At 39.9% G+C, this 13,996-nt stretch overlaps 1 protein-coding gene, 1 long non-coding RNA gene and 1 other non-coding gene across 4 annotated transcripts in view; 1 reads left to right on the top strand and 2 right to left on the bottom strand.

Annotated features, from left to right (window-relative positions):
* The window catches only part of LOC113736448 (uncharacterized), a 30,944-nt gene that overhangs the window by 2,438 nt on the left and 14,510 nt on the right, over positions 1–13,996 (top strand). The gene's annotated exons all lie outside the window — the stretch shown is intronic.
* On the bottom strand, positions 3,874–3,980 carry LOC113738322 (small nucleolar RNA R71). The gene has a single exon (XR_003460108.1). It is a non-coding gene; the product is annotated as a small nucleolar RNA R71 (small nucleolar RNA).
* On the bottom strand, positions 13,204–13,738 carry LOC140038647 (uncharacterized). The gene is made up of 2 exons (XR_011842224.1): positions 13,653–13,738; positions 13,204–13,272 (listed from the first exon to the last, which is right to left on the bottom strand). It is a non-coding gene; the product is annotated as an uncharacterized lncRNA (long non-coding RNA).

Below are 13,996 nucleotides of genomic sequence, written 5' to 3'. Positions count from 1 at the left end.
TTTATCATTATTATTAGTGTTAGCATCATCATCATCTGATTTAAAGTCCAATAAACTCAAATATGCATGACATTAAACATTAACCCAACAAAAATAAGAAGAGATGTTAATAAAATAAACAAAAGAGAGTTCTTTTCCTTTTATCAATTTAATTTTCTTTGTAATTGTAGAGTACATGATAATTTTGACCTTACAAAGAAGACAAAAAGATAAAAGTAAATAATAATTCCTGTATTTTTTACCTAAAAAAAGGCAAACAAAGAAATAAAAGTAAAAAAAAATGTAGGGGTAGTTGTTTATTTTAATTTTTTGGCATCCTTTTAATATAAATATTTGTCATCTTCCCCGTAGTATTGACTACCCAAAAATATTCTGTTGATTACGTGAAAATCTCCCTTTTCTTATTTTCCTTAAAATTTTCTATTTTTCATGTTGAATTAATCTCCCTTTTCTTTGTATATATCACTTTCAGTTATGACTTCAGGCTGAATAATAATAATAACACTATATTACAGTTAGCAAAATTCTATAACTATAAGGCAATATTAGGTTTGTTATATTTTTTAAAGAGAAAATTTTCATTTCTTTTAGTTTGCATAATTTATTGGAAGGATAATACTGTTGTTTTTGGTCAGTCGACTCAGTCAATCATTAAATACTTAATCATTAGAATGTTTGAGCAAAGGAGGACACTTAGTGGGCGAGACGAGTGCATAGTGCTTTGCTTGCAGGAACTTCATCTTAGGCACCAACCGATTGCAGCTGGAGCCCGAGGAAACCGCTGAACCATAGAAGTATAGTCCCAGCAAACAAAAAATAGATCATTAATGGATGTTCAATTATTCTGGTCAGATAACCGGCAACCAGAGGGCCCTCTTTAGCCTTTATCTTTAGTGACCAGTGGCAGGAACGGTTGCAGTCCTGGCAATTATGTGCATTTTGCACAGCGTATAACTTTATTTGCACATGGTGTAACTTACTTTCAACAGCATGTAATTTTAGAACAAAATTTTGTGAGTTCCACACATATTGTTAAAATCGAGATACAAGATGAAATCTAGACCATACATTTTTTTTAGCCAAATCTTAGCCGTGAACAGCTCAGGAATGGTCCACCTGATGACCGTCCCTGCCCCATATCCTATCTTTAGATACCTTTTTGGTAATATGATGAGATTCTCTAATTTGTCAGATAAAGATTTAATGGCCAAATGCATTCCAGAATGAGGTTGGAAGGCCTTGTTTTCCCATGGGGGAGGAGAGATCACGAGCCTCACAAGTTACAAGTTCTATTCTAGTCCAGTCGAGAACGGCGTCAAAACCAATTTCATCTATCATAATTCATTTTAACCAATTTAATCCTCAAACTAAATTTTCACTTCCAATGTAGGACTTTTGTGGCCACATCATTACATTTTACACATTTCGGGTCCGTTTGGTAGGGAGTAAAATATTTTCTTCGGAAAAAGTCTTCCACAGAAAATCTTTGACATGAAAATAATTTATTTTCTCTGTTATTTTCTGGTGTTTAGATACTTATTTACAGAAACACCCAAGCCCGTTGTAATGACTGAGCCCATGTTACTGTGATTAACTTATTCCTCTTTTAGCATCCTTGTCGGCTCTTCTTCTATCATCATCGTCATCCATTTCCCACATTTACATCTGCTGAAGAAACCAAAACCATGCATAGACGTACTGATCATCATCACCAACCTTCACCCAAATATAGACAACTTGAACAGTCCTTTGGATCTAGATTAGTTAATCTCCAGAGATTTGAGTTTGTCAAAAATTTTTGCCTTAGCATATGTCTGTGTGTGTGAGAAAGATAAATAGAGGACAACGAAAAGGGTGCATGTGTAGGAAGAGGGGGAGGAAGCATGGCGACGTGATTGCTTGACTTCGATGTTTCCATTTCTTTAAGATAGGGAAAATAACTTCAGTTTCTTTTTTGCGGAAGTTATTTTACGCCATCAAGCGTAAAATTTTTTCCAAAAGAAAATATTTTCCTATGTTATAAATGAACCAAACACTTGAAAATTAGGAAAACATTTTCTGAATGTTTTCAGTCCTAACAAACAGACCCTTCATGAGGCTGAGCAGAAGCATAATTGTCATACGGGACTAATGATAGGTTGCAATTTTGTCATTTATTTTGTAATTAATTTCCCCTATTACCTTACCAAATGTGTATTAATTGTCAGATTCTATTCATTTTTGAAAATTTGTAATTATTGCAGGGAGTAGAACAAAATACCATAAAAAGATGCCAATTTGACGGTAGCTAGCAGAAGAGTTTGAGTGGTAACAAGAGACACGAGACCAATTGAAGACAAAATTGAAGATTGTTTCCTTATCTGATAAGGAAAGTATGGCAGACTAGTAGCAGTAGGACTCTTTCCTTTTGTTGGCTCCTGTAGTTGTATAGTAGGAAAATAAGGAGAAAAAGTAGCAGTCAATTCTGATTCCTTTTTGGCTTTGGACAATTTCGTCTTTTAGTGGCTTGGAGTCCACCGTATGTGAGGACTTAGATAGAAGACAGTTAGTCATTCTTGGTAGTTTTTTGCTTTTCTTTCTTTCTGCATTCCAACGAATTGAATCATCTGAATCGAAGACAATGGCCGCAACTGTTCCTACAACTTTGTGTGGATTTTTCTGATCAGGGATGAACTAAATCTCTTTTTCTAGTCAAGGAACAACGGAGGTTTTGGTTTATCTAAAAATTATGAGATTGAATTAATTTTATTTATTCCTCTTATTTACTGGTATTTGCATATTTTCTGTTTGTAATATTTATGGTTGTTTTGTTAATTGAATATCTTGGGCCCGGACGTTGAATTAATTTAGCAACCTGATGTCAATTAGAGCGTTAAATCTGTAATTATTTAATTGCACTAAAATAGTGGTAACTGACATGATTAGATTCGTGTCAGGGGAATACGCAGACTAATATAAAATAACCCTGGTAGTGTGTTATTTGATTAGAATATGCCTCCTCTAATACGTAAGGCAATTGGAGAATTAAGTCTTACGGGCGTACCTAAGATTATTTCTCAATTAGAGTAGTGATTGACGGGCGTACCTCAATCATCGACACAGTAAGGAGGAGTTGACTGTCATCGCTTGTTTGACAGTTATAACCTATTGATTAGTTAATAATTGGAATTATCTCTCACTACAAGAAAAAAGGTCATTAGTGACAACATTTTCTAGTGATGACAAAAAGTCGTCACAAAATGAGGTTGTTTAGTCACGACATTGAAGGTTATCACAATTGATTCAAAGTAGCTAAGTTTTCAGTGACTACCCTTAATTGTCGTCACAAAACTACTTCGTGCCATGGGACTTGGAAGGCACGAGTTTTGCGATAGTGATAACTTGATAAAAGTTGTCAGTAATTCTACCACTTTCTTTGACAACTTTTCATTGTTGTCACTGTTTATATTTATTGACGACCAATTTTTGCCAATAAAACTATAGCATAGTTAGTGACAACATAGTATCATCACTAACTTGAACATCTCCAATGCATTTATTTAATTGTGAGCCTCAATATTAATTAATTTTTTTAAAATTTGATGATTTATTAAACTAGTCATAGTTACTCAAATAATAATAGGTTTTTAATTGAAAAAAATTAATGAAAGTTTCTAGTTAGAACAACTATATAAACTATTACAACTTGAGAAAGAGTAAATTTACCAGTTCTTTGAATTTAGCAAAAAATTTTCATCCATTATAATTTTTTAATAAATATGTTAAGAATTAATAAAAAACTGACTGTACTACCTACCACCAGGTAGTATCATCACATGGGACCAACTGAAGAAAAAATTCTTAGACAAATATTTCCTCGCGTCTCGAGCTGTAAGTCTAAGGAATGAGATATGCGGCATTAAACAGCATCTAGAGGAGTCGCTCTATGATTACTGGGAGCGATTCAAGAAATTATGCATCAAGTGCCCTCAGTATCAGATAAGTGAGCAACTGCTCATCCAATATTTCTATGATGGGTTACTCTTTAGGGACAAAAGCATAATCGATAATGCAAGTGGAGGAGCATTGGTGAACAAGACTCCTCAAGAAGCATGGGAGTTGATTGAAGGAATGGTTGAGAATTCACAGCAGTTTGGTTCGAGAGAGGATGTCCCGACGCGTAAGATGAATGAGGTAGAAACCTCCTCTATCCAACAGTAACTCTCCGAATTGACATTTTTTGTGCGACAACTAGCTGTGGGAAATGCTTCACAAGCCAAAGTATGTGGGGTATGCGCTGCCTTGGGTCATACTACGGAGATGTGTCCGCTAGTTCAAGAAGAAAATGCAAAACACGTAAACATGGCTGGCCATGCGCCGGCGCCAAGGAAGCAATATGACCCATATTCAAGTACCTACAACCCTGGTTCGAGAGATCATCCCAACCTCAGTTATGGAAGGAACAAGCAGTCTAACTTTGTGCCACATAGACAACAAGGGTACCAGCAGCAGTACCAACCTCAACCACCACTTCCTCCACCGAGTTCTAGTCCATCTTTGGAAGAGATGATGAAACAACTGATGGCTACCACCGGGTAACATCAACAAAAGACGGATGCCAAACTACAGAATATAAGAAATCAAATGAGTTAGATGCAATCCATGCAAAATCAGATGAATCAAATGGCCATAACATCAATCGTTTAGAGTCCCTAGTCCAAGGTAAATTGCCGTCTCAACCTGAATTGAAAAGAATGTAAGTGCGATGACCCTAAGGAGCGGGAAGAAAATTCAGGAGCCTGAACCTACGATTCCAAAGGACAAGTATGAGGAAAAGATTGAGAACGAGCTTGAGAAGGAGGGTGGTAATAGCACAAATTCAGTAGTACTCCTTGACCCGATCATTGAGTTCAAAACTCACCCGCCTCCTTTCCCTAGCAGGTTGGAGAAACCGAGGAGATAGGATAAGAAAAAGGAGATCTTGGAGGTGTTCCGCAAGGTAGAGATCAATATTCCCCTATTAGACGCAATCAAACAAGTGCCGAAATATGTAAAATTTTTAAGGAACTTGTGCGTCAATCGAAGGAGACTGAGGGGAGATGAAAGAGTCATCGTGGGGGAGAATGTGTCAGCGATTCTACAAAGGAATCTCCCACCTAAGTACGAAAACTCAGGTATGTTTATCATTTCCTGTAGGATAGGCAACACCCTGATTGGAAAAGTCATATTAGACCTAGGAGCATCGATCAATGTAATGCCAAAATTTATCTATGGTTCTCTGAACCTTGGTCCATTAAAAGAAACTGAGATAATAATCCAATTAGTTGATCGAACTAATGCATACCCTAATGGGTTAGTTGAGGATGTGTTGGTCAAAATCAATGATTTGGTATTCCCAACTGACTTTTATGTACTTGACATGGATGATGATCATTCACCTGATCTCTCACCTTTGCTGTTAGGTAGACCCTTTTTGAGTATAGCACAGACTAAAATTGATATTAATAAGGGTACCTTGTCCATGGAATTTAATGAGAAAATTGTTCTTTTTAATATATTTGATACTATGAAATATCCCTCAAACTTTAACTTTAGCTATATTTTTTTTATGAGTTCTATTGACCCTGCGGTGCAGGAAGTATTTGAAACTGTTGGCAGGGACGAGTTGGAGGTTGCTTTAACCAAGCACCTCGAGTTGGAGACAACTCCTGAGGTAGAGTGGAGTGAAGATTTGAGATGCATAATAGGGGCATTACACTCGTTGCCGACCACAACAAAAAGGTATGAAGTCTCATCAATTTTCATTCTCGAATCTCACCAGAGGGTACTACCATTTGTGGTGCAGGCACCTGTGTTGGAGTTGAAATCCCTGTCGAATCACTTAAAATATGCATATCTGGGCGACAACAAAACACTCCCGGTGATTATCTCAGCTGCACTCTCAGAAACCCAAGAGGAGAAGCTAATCCGAATCCTTGAGAACATAAGGAGGCAATAGGATGGACCATCGCCAACATTAAGGGGATCAGCCCTTCCATCTGTACGCATCGAATGAGGTTGGAGGAGGACGCCAAACCTATACGGCAAGTTCAAAGGAGACTCAACTCCCTCATGATGGAAGTGGTGAAGAAAGAGATATTGAAGTTGCTCGATGTGGGGATCATCTTTGTAATATCAGATAGCCCTTGGGTGAACCCGATACAGGTCATTCCGAAGAAAGCAGGAGTGACAGTGGAGGCCAACCAAACGGGTGAACTTGTGCCAGTGCGCAAACCTACCGGATGGCGACAGTGTATTGACTACCGCAGATTGAACGCTGTCTCGAAAAAAGATCATTTTCCTCTTCCTTTCATTGACCAAATCGTTGAGCGTTTAGCTTGTAGGGCTTGCTATTGTTTCTTGAATGGATTTTCAGGATATTTTCAGATAGCAATCGCACCAGAAGATCAAGAGAAGACGACATGCACGTGTCCGTTCGGAACCTTTGCATATAGATGGATGCTATTCGGGTTGTGCAATGCACCTGCAACATTCCAAAAATGTATGGTAAGCATCTTTTCAGAATATGTAGAGAAAATTATTGAAGTTTTCATGGACGATTTCAGTGTGTATGGTGATAGTTTCGATACTTGTCTAAATAACCTGAATTTGATCCTGATGAGATGTATAGAGACTAATCTTGTACTTAATTGGAAAAATGTCATTTTGTGGTTGATCATGGGATAGTCTTAGGTCATGTTGTGTCTTCTAAAGGTATTGAGGTTGACAGGGCTAAAATAGACATAATATCTGCTTTACATTACCCCGCGAGTGTGCGGGAAGTGCACTCTTTTCTTGGACATGTAGGTTTTTATCGAAAGTTCATCAATGATTTCTCAAAAATTGGAGCCCCGTTATTCCAGCTTTTACAAAAAGATGTGGCTTTTTTAGTTCGATGACAAGTGTGAGAGAGTTTTCGACAGGTTAAAGAAGCTGTTGACCTCACCCCCTATCATCCAACCCCCGGACTGAAGTTTACCCTTTCAGATCATGTGTGACGCCAGTGACCATGCAGTTGGAGCTGTGTTAGGGCAAAGAGTGGGAAAGGCAGCTCACGTCATCTACTATGCATCCAGGGCCTTGAATGGCGTTCAACTAAATTATTCCACTACTGAGAAGAAGCTTCTTTCGGTTATCTTTGCCTTAGAAAAATTTAGGTCATATCTGTTAGGTGCTAAAGTTATTGTGTTTTCCGATCATGCAGCGTTACGGTACCTAATGACCAAAAAGGATGCGAAACTGAGGCTCATAAGGTGGATATTGTTCTGCAAGAGTTCGACTTGGAGATAAGAGATAAAAGAGGCTCAGAGAATCTAATAGCCGACCATTTGAGCCGCATTCCAGTGGTGGAGGAGAATGAACCATTGATTCGTAGGTATCACTCTGACTTGACGCACCCGCGTCAACTGAGCGCGTGGCAAGGTGTAACTTCTCGACACTTGGTTAAAAGAGTCCATACTCTCATGACGTGCCCGCGGCGAGTCACATGTAGAGCTCTTCGTCAGAAGGGTTCTTGCCCTTATAACGTGTCCACGTCGAGTCATATGGAGAGCTCTTCATCAGAAAGATTCTTGCCTTCTTGACTTGCTCGCGTCATGTTCGCGGGAAAGGTAGACACTCTAACTTTGAACAATTTCGCGGTCATTTTAATCTCAAATGTTAAATTTTCGAAAATAAATTTTGTTAATACTAATATTAATAATATAATAAATTTTTTTTTAAAAAAAAGAATTTAAAAAAATTTAATTAATAAATAAATAAAATTTCAAAAAAAAGGAGGGTCTTTCCGTTTGACCCTAGTTTGTGATTTTCCAATAAAAAAAAAAGAAAAACTATTTTATTATTTTTTTTCTTTTTCCTTTTTCTTTTCTTTTTTTCTTCTTCCCCGATTACCTTCTTCCATTCACACGCCGCCACTTTCTCTTCCTCCTCCACCTCGCCAAGCGACTAACACACACTGCCGTCCAACCTCGCGCGTTGTTCGGCCGCCGTCCGCTCCTTCTCCTCTCTTCCATCGTCGCCGCCTTTTCATCTGCCGCCCGTAGCCCACGGACGGCCACCAAGCGTGCGACCGTAGCCTCGGTCGCTCCCTTACCTCACCAGATCAGCGCTGACGTCGCTAGCCGCCGTCCTCTGCGCACGCCGCCTATCGCGAACCGTGACTTCCTTCGCGCCTTTATCCGCCGCTGCATTTTCTTTTGGCAGCATCGTCCACCGCCAGTGACGCCACCGGCTAGCCGCTCGCCTCCTCTCCCTCACTCTCTACCCACGGCACCAACCGCTACCGGGACGCCATCACTGCTCGTGCACCGCACGACATCAAACGCCAACGCCGTCTGTCTCCCACGCGAAGCCACGACAGAGCGCCACCACCTCTGTCTCCCTCTCTGCGCCGCCATCAGTCTCTACCAGAGCTTTTGCTTGGCCACTATCTACGGTGGAGGTATTCACCCCTCTTAAACTCCTACCTCTCTGTTTGACGACTTTTTTCTTGGGTTTAATTGTGGGACAATTTAATTGCCCAGTTGGTTGAATTGAGTTGAATTAGTTGCCATCCGGTTGTGTCTAATTGGGTTTATTTCTTGGTTGGGTTGAGTTACATTGTTTGGGAGATTCGCTGCTATTGTGGTTGTATTTATTGCCCAGTTGAGAGCCAACAGTGCTTATTGGGTTGAGTACGACATTATTAGTTGATTTCTTTGCTTTCAAGTGCTTTGCCGGTCGATTTAAATTGCAGTCGATTTAAATTGCCAATTTCCTTGAGGTTTCTGTTGTGACTTTGGTTAATCAGTCCTGCTATTGCCTGTTGAATTGGGTAACCTGTGGCGCTTGATTTGTTTGTCGAAGCTGGTGGCAGTTGATTGAATTGTTGGTGACAATTTGGCTGCTGACTTAGGTTGCTATTTGGGTGACTATCTGATTGACAGCTGAGCGTTTTTCTTTTTATTAAGGTGCTATTGTCAACTTACTGAACTATTATTGCTTGAATTGTTCACTTCTTGAGGTTTTTGCTGCGATTTCGGTTGGTTGAGTTGTGCACTTAATTTGTCAAGGGGGGACATTTGTTGAAGATTTGGGTGGACTAGCTTTGCAGTCAATTGTTCAGTTGAGAGATGCCAGTGTTTATTCAGTGATTGTTGCCTTACACATAGTTGTGACTTTTGCTTTATTGGGTCAATACATTTGCCAGATTCTTGATTGGGTTGATTGCTCACGACCATGGTGAGACCAAAATCATCTTCTAGGTCTAGAGCCTCTCAATCTCAACCCCCACCCCAACCCTCTATTCCAGTGAATGCACCGACCAACCAACCCTCCTCTTGTAGTGTCCGAACCTGCTTAGGTAGGGGTAGTGGTGCTCATGTGAATATCCTCGCTCACTTTGGGGGGTATTTAAATTTCACTAGACCTGCCGATCAGCAGAGATACGCTAAAGTTTGTGAGCGGCGTATCAAATCCTGCAAGTGTTGTGAGAAACTTGCTATGATTGCCCTAGGTATACGGGAGGAGGTCGAGCAGATGTTTACCGCCATCGGGTGGCGCCCTTATCGTGATATCTTCTGTCCCGTCTTTGTCGAGCTGATTAGGGAGTTTTACTCCACTTTTGAGTTTGAGTTGCCTATGAGGTAAACTGTTGATACCCTGAATGTCATTCATTTCCGTCTAATGGGTCAGGAGTTCAACTTCTCCATTACCCAGTTTAATTTGGCATTTGGATTCATCATTCGGGAGTATGCTGAGACTAGGGAATACTGACAGGTGCCGAACCTGTGCAATAATAAATACCTGCTTAAATAAAATATAACTTCTGTAGATAGTGATAAGCAGGGTCGAATCCACAGGGACTGGGGATAATTTATTTCTTTTAGAGTTCGAAGTATGGGCGGTTTTGGATTAAATGCTAACGAAATAAATTAACTGCAGAAAATAATTAATTCAAAGAAATAATTAAGGGAAAACTCTAGCCAAGGGTACACTTCAGAAATGGTTCATGCACTGATCATCGATTCACAGATAATTCAACATTCAGTAATAGATTAGTTATAGTTGTCATGCACGCGATAAACAACCAACCCTTCCTTAATTTCTCGATAGCTAAGGTACGACCGTTAGCTATTTCTCTAACCCAAAAATAACCCTAGGTACGACCGTAGGATTTAATTTCTAGATTGCATTAATAATTAGAAAGGCCCAATCCTAACCAACAAATACGCTACGAGGGTTTGTTTAAGCTAGATCATATGCTCCCCTGACATAAACCCAATTACGCCAGTTGCTACTAAGATAGAGATAACGAACAATTACGGATTCAATTACCTCTATTTAGCAAAATAGCCTATATGAATAATTAATTATTGCGCACTAATCAATCATACATAAGGACTATAACAATTAAAAACAGGAAACACATAAATACCAATAAATGAGGAAGCGATTAAAATAATTTCGATCTCACAGTAATTGTTGAACCAAGTCTTCAGTTGTCCCCTTGACTAGAATTAAGAGGTTAGTCCTCCATTAATGGAGAACAACCATGCGAAAGAGCTAAGAGAAGAAAAAATAAAACTATGCTAAAAGCCTAAACTAAAACTATTGATTGATAAGAGGAACACGATAAGTAAGAACCACGGAAAAACTCCCAATTCCCCAAAGATAAAGCCGCGGCCAAAGGAAAAGAATTGTCTCCTAATCTAAAACAAATTTCTTCACTTCTCTCCGTGGTCCCGCCGGATAAGGAACAAAACCAATCCTCTGTACGTTTGTTTCTTTTAAGAGCCCAAATGACTAAGGCTTCTTATCTTACTGGTCCTACCGAAATTGAGAGTCCAAATGCTCCAAAGAAGGTTCAGCGCCATTCCTTGTATTACGTTTACTCTTGGTAGGACTCCTAGTCAGCAAAAAGGGAAATGGAAATCCGGTCCTTCTTAGCAATGTGGGCCAAGCCTGTGGAGTATTTAGAAGTCTCCATATTCTCCAAAAAGTACCTCCTTTTTGTAGTTTTCTGTTTCACTTCCTGAAATTGAGTCCAATACCAAATATAAGTAAATATTAATAATTAAAACAATATTTGGCAAGGATAAAGGGGAAATTAACAATAAAATAACCAACAATTAACACCCTATCAATTCCCCCCACACCTAAATCATGCTTGCCCTCAAGCATAAGAACAGCAATTGAATACCAAAATTTGACAATGGCTATTGCTCTAACTATCATAGTGTCAAGATACCCAGAAAAACATATATCAAGCGTCACAGTTAAGATCCAAGAAAAATCACTCCGATTAGCTTCTCAACCACCAACTCCTCCAATTTAAAGCAAACTAATCTAAGAAAAAGGAATGGTTGCTCACATTTATCAGCAAATGGTCCAACTATTAACCAAAATCTCGACATTAAGATCACAAACCGGCAAGCTGACTTATTCACATACTAATACAATCTTTATTTTATTTTATTTTTTTTTTTGAGTAACAAAAGACTTAGTCTATAGCCCTTAGAGCCTTTTGACGCGAACTCCAACATTTGACGGATGGAGAAGCCCGGTTACTCAACTCTAATTGCTACGGGACCACGCACTCATAGCAACTACTACCTTTTGACGCGAAAATCAACACTTTAGGTGAAGATCCCCGGTTACTTAGTAGTAACTACTAGCGGAGTACAGTCAACTCTTATTTACAACCATGTAGCACAATAACTAAAATAACACAAAAATAACAGCAGCTAGCCTCAAATTTCCAAATATGGAGAACTAAAATTAATAATTGGACCTATTCACATGAAAAATGCCAACAATCATTCCCCATGCTTAGAAAAGTTAACCAAAAATAGGAAAAGTTAAGCAATTATTGATATTCACCAAAGAGATATTCCTGAACTCAACCACATCAACTTGATACCTTTTTATTAATAACACTTAGCAATAGCAGAATTAGAGACAACAATCCAACATCAAACTTGGTATTCAAATAAAAAACTGACCACTAGGAAGAAAGAAAAGGAAATAAACGAAAAATAGAACAAATAACAACGAAAATAAAGGAAAAGAAAAAAACTAAAAGCTGAACACCAGAAATACCAGCTGTACCACAGCTCTCCCCCCCACACCTAAATCCGACATTGTCCTCAATGGAGATCATAAAGTAAAGAAAGCGAATAGGACAACTACACTTCCCTGAATACGTGGTGGAAGGTCTCGGGCGGCTATGGAATAGGTGGGAACGGTGGAGTGAAAATGGTGCTACGGTAGTGCGCGGCAATGAAAGATTGTAGAGGGAAGGAGAGCTCCGACGTGCGTCTTGATCCAGGCGAACTAGAGTGCAACAGAGAACTTCAAACCAGCAAATTTCCAGACAATGCAGCAGTTTCAATCAATGGCCGAGGACGTCCAACAATGTGCTTGAACGCAGTCAATTCCAACGAATATGGCGATCAAACAGACTAGAAGCGGTAATAGAGTCTAAATAAATCAACAAATCTCAACAAATGAACCCAATTCTACCCAAAATCGCAACAAATGTTCTAAAGATTTAGCAATTGAAATCAATAGGTAAAATACTCCCAGCAAGTCAATTAGACGCCACCAACAGCAATAAGCAAAGGACGTGGCACAGTAGCCCTCCAATTCAACAAACAAACGCAGAAAATACCCAACCAAAGGCACTTCAAAGGACGCAAGACAGAAACTAGCAAAATAGAACTCAAGTGATACCAACAGGGATACCAACAGAGCAATGAATTCAATTGATTGAAGTGAGTGAAACGCAACAAATGTCACCAGTTGGACAGTCAAATACCCAAGTCAAACGCTCAAAATTAGCAATTTGGCCAAGAAACCAGCAATTCCAGCAACTAATGGTAAGAATTGAGAGACAGTTCAGGCACCAAAACTCAAGAATCGAATAGGCAGTCCAGCACAGAGGATTAAGAAATGGAAAGCAACACTGCAACCAGTACCACTGGTGCACAGACAGGGAAGAATTAAATTCAACGGCAGCAACCCAATCACAGGAACTTAAACTTTAAAATAAGCAAGAATCTTCAATTAGGAGCCACAACGATAGGCCAAAAATCTCAACCAGTACCACTGGTGAGTCACAGGGAAAAACTAAAGCAAATGGCCAACTCAATAATGTAATCGATGCCAGAAAATATCCCCAAACGAAGCAGCAAATAAACGTAATTTTGTCCCAAAATTGACCCTAGAAAATGCCCAAATTATCACCCTCTTGGATCCAACAAGAAATCCAACCTGTGAAAAGTAGCAAATGACCCCAGAAATTGGCAATTTCAGCAACCACAAGTGAAAATGCGAACAACAACAGAAGTACAAGGTCATTAGCTCGCAATCAGACAGGCGACCACATAAAATCAATGAATGTAAACAAAACACTCCAACCAGTACCACTGGTATACACACAGGGAAGGTCAGACGGCCAACAATTCAACAAATATCAGAAAATATCCCCACATATGGTAGCAATTAGACTCAAATCTGTCCAAAATTTACCCTAGAAAATGCCCACAACAACCCCCTCTGTTATCCAACAAGAAACCCAGACACACAAGTGCAAAATCTAGCAAAAGCAAAACCAGAAAAAAAAATACTAATCGAAGTTGAAGATTCAATACCTCCACCTGTCAATTTGGACAGGTGGGAATGGAGCGAGCAGCGGAGCAGCTAGTGGCGTGCGAGGGAGAGCTGGTGGAGGTGAGCTTAAGTGCAGCTGGTTCACGAAGTGGAGAGAGCGCAGAGGGGGAGCTGGGAGACTGGCGGCGAGCGGCGAGCGGCGATGGCAGTTCGGGCGCTGTGCGTCGTGTGGGGTTGGAGGCAGCAGCAAGCTGTTGCGGCGCTGGGCTGTGGGGCGTGGGCAGGCGGTGGAGCTCAGGGCTGGACTGCGGCGGCGATGGCGAGCTGGTAGAGGTTGAGCTGAGGTGGAGGTGGTCGAGAGAGTGGAGCTGGTGGAGGTCGAGCA

Source organism: Coffea arabica, chromosome 3e (assembly GCF_036785885.1).
Source record: "Coffea arabica cultivar ET-39 chromosome 3e, Coffea Arabica ET-39 HiFi, whole genome shotgun sequence".
Lineage (NCBI taxonomy): Eukaryota > Viridiplantae > Streptophyta > Magnoliopsida > Gentianales > Rubiaceae > Coffea > Coffea arabica.
This window is presented reverse-complemented; position numbering and strand designations above follow the sequence as displayed.